The sequence below is a fragment of the Orycteropus afer genome, unplaced genomic scaffold (assembly GCF_000298275.1).
Source record: "Orycteropus afer afer isolate SDZICR_OR568_19922 unplaced genomic scaffold, OryAfe1.0 scaffold00612, whole genome shotgun sequence".
In the NCBI taxonomy this organism is placed as follows: domain Eukaryota; kingdom Metazoa; phylum Chordata; class Mammalia; order Tubulidentata; family Orycteropodidae; genus Orycteropus; species Orycteropus afer.
In genome coordinates this window covers 182,122-194,840 of record NW_006922199.1, presented here as the reverse complement: position 1 = coordinate 194,840, position 12,719 = coordinate 182,122, and the positions used below count along the sequence as shown (strand labels likewise).

The 12,719-nt window shown below is 38.4% G+C and overlaps 1 protein-coding gene across 1 annotated transcript in view; it reads left to right on the top strand.

The window, feature by feature from the left end:
* ERCC3 (ERCC excision repair 3, TFIIH core complex helicase subunit) overlaps nt 1-12,719 on the top strand; it is a 218,454-nt gene that overhangs the window by 30,817 nt on the left and 174,918 nt on the right. The window lies entirely within an intron of this gene.

The following is a 12,719-nucleotide window of genomic DNA, read 5'->3' as shown; positions in this document are numbered from 1 at the left end:
CCCATCTTCCTTCCAAGGAGTGGCTGGTGGGTTTGAACTGCCAGCCTTCTGGTTAGCAGTCAAGTGCCTTAGGCACTATGCTACCAGAGCTCCTGAATATCTATGTAAGTATATATTAAAACAACACGTTCAATGGTAGCTTTCTCAGAAGGAACAAAAAGCAATTGCTGTAGTATCTTGCAGTGACTGTTACTCAATAGGGTGGCCTCTGTCCTGAAGGAGCTAAAGCTTAGCTAATGGCGAGTATAAGGAGCCTCTATGGTTAGACTTGCTCTATCGAAAACATGCCTTACCATTTTAGGAAGTCTTTGTCATCACTACCTCTTCTAAGAAATAGAGCATTATCAGAGTTTTGAGGCCCCTAGTTCCAGTTGCATCTACCCTCCCCTTCCCAGGGAAACTTACATTTGTTGTCCTCTTGCTTTTCCTGTGTATGCTTTCTAAATATATGTTGTTTAGCTTTGCCTGTGGGATTTTTTTTTTTATCTTCATGTAAGTGGAATCAGGTTATATTTATTTTTAAAATCTTATTTCTGAGGAAATATGCATAGCAAAACCAACTTCTAGTTTCTAGACATAATGGTAGGTGACATTGGTTACATTCTTCCCATTGTATCAGCATTCTCGTTATTTCTGTTTTAGTTGTTTGATTTTCCTTTACTAAATCTCCCTATCTACCACTTGTTTATCCATTTGTCATACTATGGTGGCTTGTGTGTTGCTGTGAGGCTGATGGCTATGCCACTGGTATTTCAAATACCAGCAGGGTCACCCATAGTGAACAGGTTTCAGTGGAGCTTCCAGACTAAGACAGACTTGGAAGAAAGAAGGGGCCATCCACTTCTCAGAATTGGCCAGTGAAAACCTTATGAATAGCAGCAAAACACTGTCTGATATATTACTGGAAAACTTTATGAATGGCCCTGAAGCATAGTCCAATATAATGCCAGAAGATGAACCCCTCAGGTTGGAAGACACTCAAAATATGACTGGGGAAGAGCTGGCTCCTCAAAGTAGAGTCTACCTTAATGACGTGGATGGAGTAAAGCTTTTGGAACCTGCTTTGCTGATGTGGCACAACTCAAAATGAGAAGAAACAGCTGCAAACATCCATGAATAGAACATGGAATGTATGAAGTATGAACCTAGAAAAATTGGAAGTTGTGAAAAATGAAATGGAATGCATTGAGATCGATATCCTAGGCATTAGTGAACTAAAATGGACTGGTTTTGGCCATTTTGAATCAAACAGCAGTATGGTCTACTATAGCAGAAGTGACAAATTGAAGAGGAATGGCATGGCATTCATCGTCATAAAGAATGTTTCAAGATCTGTCCTGAAGTCCAGTGCTGTCAGTGATAGATAATATCCATATGCCTACAAGGAAGACCAGTTAATATTACTATTATTGAACTTTATGCACCAACCACCAAAGCCAAAGGTGAGGAAAATGAAGATTTTTACCAACTTCTGCAGTCTGAAATTGACCAAACATGCAATCAAGATGTGTTGATTATTACAGGTGATTGGGATGCAAAAGTTGGAAACAAAGAAGAGTCACCAGTAGTTGGAAAATATGGCCCTGGTGATAGAAATGATACTGGAGATTGTGTGATAGAAGTTTGCAAGACCAGCAGCTTATTCATTGTAAATACTTTTTCAACAACATAAATGGCGGCTATACATGTGGACTTCACCAGTTGGAATACACAGGAATCACATCAATTACATCTATGGAAAGAGACTATGGAGAAGCTCAATATCTTCAGCCAAAACCAAGTCCAGGAGCTAACTGTGGAACAGACCTTCAACTGCTCATATGCAAGTTCAAGTTGAAGCTGAAGACAATTAAAACAAGTCCATGGGAGCCAAAATATGACCTTGATTATATCCCACCTGAATTTGGAGGCCATCTGAAGAATATATTAGACTCATTGAACACCAGTGACTGAAAACCGGAGGAATTTTGGGACAACATCAAGAACATCATCCATGAAGAAAGCAAAAGGTCATTAAAAAGACAGGAAAGGAAGAAGAGACCAAAATGGATGTCAGAAGAGAAACTTGCTCTTGAATGGAGAGTAGCTAAAACAAATAGAAGAAATGACAAGATAAAAGAGCTGAATAGAAGATTTCAAAGAGCAGCTTGAGAGGAAAAAATCAATTACTATAATGAAATATGCAAAGACCTGGAGTTAGAAAACCAAAAGGGATGAACAAACAGGCATTTGTCAAGCTGAAAGAACTGAAGAAAAAATTCAAGCCTTGAATTGCAATACTGAAAGGTTCTTTGGGCAGAATATTGAATGATGCAGGAAACATCAAAAGAAGATGGAAAGAATACAGAGTTACTGTACCAAAAATCATTGATTGATGTTCATCCATTTCAGGAGGTGGCATATGATCAATGAAGAAGTCGAAGCTGCACTGAGGGAATTGGTGAAAAACAAGCATCCAGGAGCTGATGGAATACCCATTGAAATGTTTCAGCGAAATGGATGCTACATCAGAGGCACTTATTTGTGTATGCCAAGAAATTTGGAAGACAGCTATCTGGCCAACTGACTGGAAGAGATCTGTATTTTTACCCATTTCAAAGAAAGGTGTTCCCACAGAATGTGGAATTAATCGAACAATATCATTAATATCACACACAAGTAAAATCTTGCTGAAAGTAATTAAAAAACTATTGTAACAGTATACTGACGGAACTTCCAGAGATTCAAGCTGGTTTCCTAAGAGAACATGGAATTAGGGATATCATTGCTTATATCAGATACATCTTGGCTGAAAGCAAAGAGCACGAGAGAGATATTTACTTGTGTTTTATTGCCTATGCAGAAACATTCAATTGTGTAGATCATAACAGATTATAGATAGCATTGAGAAGAATGGGAATTCCAGAACACTTAATTGTGTTCATTAGGAACCTGTATGTAGACCAGGAGGCTGTCATTCAAACAGAACAAGAGAATACTGCATGGTTTAAAATCAGGAAGAGAGTGTATCAGGGTTGTGTTCTGGTTACCTAGTGCTGCTCTGACAAGAATATACCATAAATGGGGTGGCCTTAACAAACAGGAGTTTATTCTCCTACAGCTTGGAGGCTTTAACTCCAAGTTCAAAGTGCCAGACTCTAGGGACTGTGTGAAAGCCCCTTGATCTTGGGCTTCAGCTCTGCCTCTTGCTCCCGGCCCACTGAAGCTAGAGGCCATCTCTTCACTCAGGCAGCTACTGGCTGCTGAGGCTAACAAGCTCAAGGTCAATAAAGAAAATGGTACGGTCCCAGTGTTAACAAACCACATAGCAGGCCATTAATTCAAATCCATTTTAAGTCCCAAGGTTGGCAGAGCATGGCAGGCTGCTGAACAACGACATGACTGCATGCAGTTTTCAAGCATGCCATAAGCTAGAGACCATTCCCAAAGCTGCTTCTTATATAGGGAAGAAGACCAGATACACAAAGCAGCTCTTCTCAGCTGCTTGTGGTAGATCCCACCATGGAGTTGATTGTTAGTGCCATCATGGGGAGTAACTACCACCAGCTGCCCAGCCCCTCAACCAGACCCAGCCAAGTTGACATAGAAATTTAACTACCACAGTTGTATCTTTCCACCATACTTACTCAATATGTATGCTGAACAAATAATCCAAGAAGCTAGACTAAATGAAGAAGAACATGGCATCAAGATTGAGAGAAGACTCATTAACAACCTGTGATATGCAGATGACACAACCTTGCTTGCTGAAAATGAAGGTGACTTAAAGCACTTACTGATGAAGATTAAAGACTACATACAGTCTGTAGTATGGATTATGCCTCAAAATTAAGCAAATGAAAATCCTCACAACTGGACCAATAAGTAGCATCATGATATATGGAGAAAAGATTGAAATTGTCAAAGATTTTATATTGCATGATTTCACAATCAACACCAGTGGACACAGCAGTCAGGAAATCAGATGACATATTGCATTGGACAAATCTGCTGCAAATAATGTATTGAAGAGCAGAGATGTCTTTTTGAGGATGAAGGTGCGCCTAACCCAAGCCATGGTCTTTTCAGTCACCTCATACACATGTGAAAACTGGACAGTGACTAAGGAAGACCAAAGAAGGGTTGATGCTTTTGAGTTGTGGTGTTGGCGAAGAATACTACAAGTACCATGGACTGCCAGAAGAACAAACATATCTGTCCTGGAAGAAGTGCAACTGGAGTGCTCCTTGGGAACAAGAATGGCCAGACTTTGTCTCACTTACTTTGGTCGTGTTGTCAGAAGGGACTATTCCCTGGAGAAGGATATCATGCTTGGTAGAGTGGCGGGTCAGCAAAACAGGATAAGGCCCTGGACAAGATGGATTGACACATTTACAAAGGGCTCAGGTATAGCAAGGATTGTGAGGCTGGTGCAGGACCAGTGTTTCGTTTTGTTTTACATAGGATCACTTTGACTTGGAGCTGAGTTGATGACACCTAACCAGAAGGACAAATCTCCCTACTCCTTTTCTTATGTATGCCTTAAAATAGCTCTTGTCCCTTTAGTGTTTTAGAGTGTTTTTTTTTTTTTTTTAAATGCGCTACTCAAGGGTAACAATATTTCAGATAAACAGTTACTTAATTAAAAGTCAACTTCATGGGATAATTTCAATTCAAGGTTTTAAGAGCAGCTGAGGTACATACTGATGGTGTAGTGCCTAAGGCATGTGACTGGTAACCAGAAGGCTGGTAGTTCAAACCCACCAGCCATTCCTTGGAAGGAAGGTTGGGCAATTTACTTCCGTAGTTATAATGCCTCGGAAACCCAAGGAGGGGTTGCTCTGACTTGGATCTGACTCCATGGCAGTGAGTTTGGTTTGGTTTGGTAAGGTCCATAGTCTGAGACTTTTTCAGCCTTAGTAAGTCCAGTAAGTCTGAATTCTATAAAAATGTGAAGTTCTGTTTCACCTTTTTCTTTTTTTAAATCAGGATTCATCTGTTGTGTTCCTTATGAGAATATTCAGTAGTGATAGCTGAGCACCATCTAGTTTGTCTATTCGCCAGGTGAAGGAGGCAGTGGTTCATGTAGACAGTTAATTCTGTAGTCTAGTTACTTCTCTGATTCTTGAGTTTCCTTCTTTTTTCTTTGTTTCAGATGAATAAAGACCAACAGTTATATCTTAGATGGCTGCTCATAAACTTTTGAGACCCCGGATACTGTATACCTTAGTGGGAAGTAGAACATAAATGTTAAGAACTGTATTATGCTAACTGACTGGATTGCCCAACAAAACCATGGCTCTAAGCACCCAAACCAAGAAAATAATCCAATGAGCTGATTGGTTATATGTAATTAATATCAGCTCCTGTAGCCTCCCTCCCACTTTTTTGTGGATGTTGTTGTTGCAAAACCATACACAACCTAGCATTTGCCCATTCATCCCTTTTCTTTGTGTACAGCTTATTGACAGCAGTTACGTTAGTCACGCTGTGCTGACTTCACCCATTTTTCAATGCTGCCTTTCCCATTTCTATAAACAACAGTGACTATTACCTAAAGAGTACCTCTCCCTCTTCCCCCTCTCCCACCTTGGTAACCACTAATGGACATTAGTTTCTGTATATTTACTTGTTCATATCATTTCGTAAAAGTGAGAACATACAATACTTGTGTTTTTGTTGTGTGTGATTTACTTAATTCATTCAACATAATGTCCTCTAGATTCATCCACATTGTAAGATATTTAGGGAACTCATTTTTCCTTATCTCTGAGTAGTATTACATTATATACATAGACCACCTTTTACTTACTCATTCATATGTTGGTGGGCTCTCAGGTTGTTTGTAAATAGTGCTGCAGTGAACCTAAGTGTGCATATGTCTGTTCTTGTTACTTGTATTAGATCCCTAGAGTATACACTAGGAGTGGAATTGCTGGGTCATGTGGCAGCTCTGCCTCTAGTTTTTTGAAGAACTACAAGACTGTTTTCCACAATGCCTTTACCATTTTGCTTTCCCACCTGCAGTGGATGAGGGTTTTGATTTCTCCAAATCCCCTCCAATGCTTGTTATTTTCCACTTTTTTTTTTTTTTTTTTCAATCTTAGCCATCTTAGAAGGAGTAGAATGGTATATCATTGTGGTTTTGATATACATTTCTGTGACGGCTAATGACATTAAGCATCTTTTCTCGTATGTCTTGGCTATCTGAATATCCTCTTTGGTGAAGTGTCTCTTTATATCCTTTGCCCAGTTTTAGATTGGGTTTATTTATCTATTTGTTGTTAAGTTACAGAAGTTTTCTGTGTATTTTAGATATTAGACCCTTATTGCTTATATTGTTCCTGAGGTGTTTTTTTTTTCCCCGTCTGTGGTTGACTCTACTCTTTTTGTAATGTTTTGATGGACATAAGTATGCAAATGATGAGCTCCCAGTTATCAATTTTGTTTTCTATTGCTCCTCCACTTGTTATTATGTTTGAAAATCTATCATTAAAGAAAGTTAGGTCTGAAAGCTTTACTCCTCTATTTTTTTCCAAGAACTTTATAGTTTTAGATTTAACATTTAGGTCTGTGATCCATTTTGAATTAGTTTTTGTGTGTGGTGTGAGGAATGGATCTTGTTTCATTTTTCTATATGTGGAAGTCCAATTTTGCCAGCACCATTTGTTGAAGAGACTGTTCCCTATTGAATGGATTTGATTCCTTTGTTGAAAATCAATTGACCATAGGTGACCATAGATTCATTTCTGGGTTTTCAGTTCTATTCTGTTGTGTCCATCGTTAAATCAGTACCAGACTATTTTGATTACTGTGGCTGTATAATATGTTTTGAAGTCAGGAAGTATGAGGCCTACTACTTTGTTCTAGTCTTCAAAATTTCTTTGACTATTTGGGTTCTCTTGCCTAAAATTGAGGATTATTTTTCATTTCTGTAAAGAATGTTGTTGGAATTTTAATTAGAATTGAGCTGTATCTGTTGATCACTTTGAGTAAGTACTGACATCTTGACTATATTAAGTTTTCCAGTCTATAAGTACAAAATGTGTTTCTATCTGTTGGGTCTTCTTTGGTTTCTTTCAGGAGTGTTTTGTAATTTTTGTTGTCTTAAGTTTTTCATATCCCTAGTTAAATTTATTCCTAGATATTTTATTCTCTTAGATGCTATTATAAATGGAATTGTTTTCCTAATATTTTTGATTTTATCTTTGCTGACATGTAGAAACCCAGCTGATTTTTGTTTGTTGACCTTTTCTGCTGCAACTTTGCTACATTTCTTGATTATTTTTAGAAGATTTTTATTAGATTATTTAGGATCGTTTCATCTACAAGTAGAAGTATTTTCACCTCTTCATTTCCAGTTTGGTACCTTTGTGTCTTTTTCTTACCTCATTGCTCTGCTAGGGCTTCCAGTACAATATTGAATAACAATGGTAAGAGTGGGCATCTTTGTCTTGTTTCCATTTTCAAGCAGAAAGTTCTCAGTCTTCTCCATTGAATATATTTAATAATGTTGGCTCTTGGTTTTTCATAAAAATTGAACTTTCCTTTTATTCCTACTTGTTGAGAGTTTTTATCAAGAAAGAGTGCTGGAGTTTATTGAATACCTTTTTTGCATTGTTTGAGATGATCCTTTTGTTCTTTTCCTTCCATTAATGTAGTATATTACCTCAATTGTTTTTCTAATGTTGAACCAACTTTGCATTCATGAAATAAGTCCCACTTCATCATGATGTATAATCCTTTTAATATGCTATTGGAGTCTGTTTGCTAGTATTTTGTTGATAATTTTGACTATTCATAAAATTATATTGGTCTTTAGTTTTCTTGTGGTGTTTTTGTCTGGCTTTCTTACCCCGGTGATGGTGGCTTCATACAGAAAGGGAGTATTCCTTCCTCCTTTATTTTTTAGAAGAGATAGAACAGGTTCCTGTCTGTTGTCTGAAATGTTCAGTAGAATTCCCCAGTGAAGCTTTCTGGTCCTGGACTTTTCTTTGATAGGAGGCTTTTTAGTACTCATTCAATCTCTTCACTTGTTATGGTCTGTTTAAATTTTCTACTTCCTTTTCATCAGTTTAGGTAGGTTATGTGCTTGTAGGAATTTGTCTTTTTCATCAACGTTATCAGTTTTGTTCAAGTACGGTTGTTCATAATCATTTTTGATCCTTTTTACTTCAGTTGGGTCAGTTGTGATGTCTCTGCTTCCATTTATTATTTTAGTTATTTGCGTTTTCTCTCTGTTTCTTTATCAACCTAGCAAGTGGTTTATCAATTTTCTTTTCAAAGAACCAACTTCTGGATTTGTTGAATTGCATTATTATTTCTTTTTCTACGTATCCTGTATTTCTGCTCTGAACTTCATTATTTCCAGTACCTTTAGGTTTAGTTTGCTCGTATTTTTCTAGTTCTTCAAGTTATAGAGTTAGACTTAGACTTTATTGTTTTATTAATGAAGGCATTTATTGCTATAAATTTTGCTCTGAGGACTGTGTTCACTGCATCCCATAGGTTTTAGTATAATGTGTTTTCATTTTCTTTTATTTACAAGTTTTTTTTTTTTTTTGCTTTTTTTAATTTCACTCTTGATTTCTTTCTTAATCCAGTAGTTGTTTAGTAGTGTATTGCTTAATTTCATGAATTTGTGTGTTTTCTGGTTTTGCTTCTGCTGTTAATGTCTAATACTATTTCTGTGTTGTCACAGAAGATACTTTATATAATTTAAATCTTTTCAAATTTTCGAGACTTCTTTTATGGCCAAGCATAGAGTCTGTTCTGGAAAATGATCCATGTGCACAGGAGAAAAATGTATATTGTTCTGCCGATGGGTGGAGTGTTCTATTGATATCCATTAGGTCTACTTGGCTTATGATGCTATTTAAGTTCTCTGTATCTGACATATATGTGTGTGTGTATGTGTACACACACACACACATACCCCAATCTTCTTTTTAGATGTTCTGTCCAACATTGACAGTGGTATATTGAAGTCCTTGACTGTTTTTGTGGAGTTTCCTGTTACTATATTTTAGAGCATTGTTGTCAGGTGTATATATATTTATAATTGCTGTGTGTTCTGATGAATTGACCCTATTATTATGTAATATCCTTCATCTCATAATAATAGATTTTGACTTAATATATATTTTATCTGATATCAGTATGGCCACCTCTGCTCTTTTCTGATTAGTAGCTGCATAGAATATTCTTTTCCATCTTTTTACTTTCATTCTGTTTGTATCCTTGTGTCTAAAGTGCGTTGTTCTGGTTACCTAGTGCCGCTCTGACAAGAATATACTACCAATTGGATGACCTTAACAAACAGGAGTTTATTCTCTTACAGTTCGGGAGGCTAGAAGTTCAAGTTCAAAGTGCCAGGCTCTAGGGGCTGGGTGAAGGCCCCTCAACCTTGGGGTCCAGCTCTGCCTCCTGTCCCGACCCACTGGAACTAGAAGCCTTTCTTCACTCAGACAGCTGCTGGCTGCTGAGGCTGCCAAGCCCAAGGTTGACAAGTAAAAAGGCGTGGTCCTGATGTTACAAAAACACATGGCAGGCAATTAATTCAAGTCCATTGTAAGTCCCAAGGTCGGCAGACCATGGCAGGCTTCTGAACAACGACATGGCTACATATAGGGTCCAAGCATGCCATAAGTTAGAGACTATCCCCAAGGCTTCTCCTTATATACGGGAAGCAGACCACATCCCAAAGGTAGCTACTCAGCTGCCTGTGGTAGATCCCACCATGGAGTTGATTGCCAGTCTCATCATGGGGAATAACTACCCACTCAACCTGGCCTAGCCAAGTTGACATACAAATTTAACTACCGCATTCATCTCTTGTAGTCAGCATAAGGATGGATCATTCCTAGTAATTGGATTGCTAGATCAAATGTATTTCTATTTCCAACTTTTTAAGAAAGCACCATACCATTTTCCCCAGTGGTTGTACCATTTTACAGTCCTAACAATGGTGGTGTTAGAGGGCTCCAGTCTCTCAACACTTGTCAGCGTTATTTCATGTTTTTTAAAACTTTGCTGTTAATGCTGGGGTAGCATGATATCTCATTGCTGTTTTGATTTGCATCTTTGTAATAGCTAATAATTACAAGCATTTTTTCATATGTTTGTTAACTGTCTGAATGTCGTCTTTGGTGAAGTGCCTGTTCGTTCATGTCTTCCACCCATTTTGTAATTGGATTATGTGTCATTTTATTGTTGAGCTGTTGTGCGTTTCTGTAGATTTTAGAGATTAGTCCTTTGTCCATTATGTTGTTGCCAAAATGTTTTTCCCAGTCTGTAGGTTCTTTCTTTCCTCTTTCAGTGAAGTCTTTTGATGCACATAAATGTTTAATTTTCAGGAGGTCCGGGGCATCTAGTTTGTTTTCTGCTGTTTGTCCATTTTTAATTGTGTTTGATAGTGTATTTACGCCATTTATCAGGGCCCCTAAGTATGCCACCATGTTTTCTTTGATCTTTAGGATTTTAGGTTTTACATTTAAGGAGCTCTGGGAGCTCAGTGCCTAAGGCATTAAGGTCTTTGATCCATCTTGAGTTAGTTTTGTATATGGTATGAGGTATGGATCTTGATTTTTCTGCAAATGGATATCTAGTTTTACCAGTATCATTTGTTCAAGAGACTGTTTCTTCCCTATTTAATGTTGCTTTGATGCTTTGTCAAAGATCAAGCTGTCCATTGGTCAGTGGGTTTACTTCTGGGTTCTCAGTTTAGTTCAGCTGTGCTATGTATTGTCATTTTACCAATACCAGGCTGTGTTTTTTTTTTTTTTTTAATTGTGACTTGGTTGAAAATTTACAGGGCAAATTCCATTTCTGTACAGCACTTCACATACACTTTCTCTCATGACATTGACCATAATTTACCACAATGCAACAGCTCCCCTCCCACTTCCTCCCGATAATTACCTCTTCCCTGTGTCTATCTCTCCATGCCTTCCTGCCCCTGGAGCTGTCTCCCTGTGCATAAGCAGCCCTTCTTTCTCCCATGATTGTTCTCTCCAAGGAGTGTATCTACCTCAGGTAAATGTTCAACTCATATGCCTATCTTTTGTTTGGCTGGAAACCACAGGTGTGGGTTCAATTCCAGACCTGAAGGGCAGCTAGGGGCCATAGTCTCAGTGGTTCCACCAGGCTCTAATGGACCAGCAAACCTGGTCCCCCCCCACTTTTTTTCCCTCCAAATGATTTGGAGTTTTGCCCACCTTGTTTTCCCTCTCTATCCAGGATCTCCTTTGTAGATCCCCTTCTAAGTGGTTGACATTAGTAGCCTGACACCATCTAGTTCTGGTCTCATAGTCATATAAGCTGCAGATCAGATGGTATACCAGTCACTAGGACTGCTTGTATCTATGAATTTTTGGTTTTCTTCATTCTTCTTTGCTCTGAATGAGGAGAGACCCATTGTTGCATCTAGATGGCAGCTTGCAAGCTTTTAAGATCCCAGTTGCTACTTGCCAAAGTAGGAGGTGGAACAGTGTTTTATGTAGTATATTATGCCATTTGAGCTTGATATCCCCTCTGACTATGGTGCCGAGCCCACAGGTTCAACTACTCAGTCCCTCTGGGTAGCTGGCTGTGACCAAGCAGTGACTACAACCTTGCCCCTTGTCAGCTCTACTATACACCTGGGAATTCAGTTAATACACATAAACTTATAGGACCATTGTCTGCCAACCCTATACATGTTCTTGGGTACACTCCCCTTTTCATAGACATACCTATTAGTTCAGCCTGTCCACCCATCTGTCCACCTGTATACCCATGTTTGCCTTCACTGACAATGCAGTACTGTATGTGCAAAAGGGTTCATCTTTGTTGTTTGTACCTCCCATGTACCTCTCTATGTCTTTCTCTTCCTCAATGCCACCATATTGATCACTCACATTTGGAACATTGCCCTTCTCTTCACCCAAATCAGTACTTATACCTATCTATCTAACAGCCTTCCTTCCCCTCCCCTCCCACCCCTGGTAACCAACAAAGAAAATTTCCTTCCATAGATGAACCTTTCCTTGACTTTTACAATAACGGACTAATACAATATTTGTCGTTTTGTGATTGACTTACATCACTCAGCATAATGTTCTCCAAGTTCATCCACATTATGCGGTATTTTGCAGATTCTACATTATTCTTTAGGGTTGCGTAGTATTCCATTGTGTATGTACCATAGATTGGTTATCCATTCCTCATTTGACGGACACCTAGGTTATTTCCATCTTTTGGCTATTGTAAATAGTGCTGCGATGAACATGGGTGTGCGTATGTCTGTTCCTGTCATGGCTCTCACTTCTTTAGGATTTATACCTAGTAATGGAATAGCTGGGTCAAATGGTATTTATAATTCCAACTTTTGAAGGAATCTCCAAATGGCTTTCCACAACGGTTGTACCATTTTACAGTCCCACCAGCAGTGTATGAGAGTCCCAATCTCTCCACAACCTCGCCAGCATTTGTTATTTTCTGTCTAGTTGAACTTTACTACTAGTGCTGGTGCAAGATGGTATCTTATTGTTGCTTTGATTTGCATCTTTCTAATAGCTAATGATCGTAAGCATTTCTTCATGTTTGTTGGCCTCTTGAATATCCTCCTTGGTAAAGTGTCCATTCATGTCTTCTGTCCATTTTTTAATTGGATTGTTTGTCTTTTTGTTATTGAGGTGTTGGTGCTTTCTATAAATTCTAGAGATAAGTCCCTTGTCAGATATGTCATTACCAAATATTTT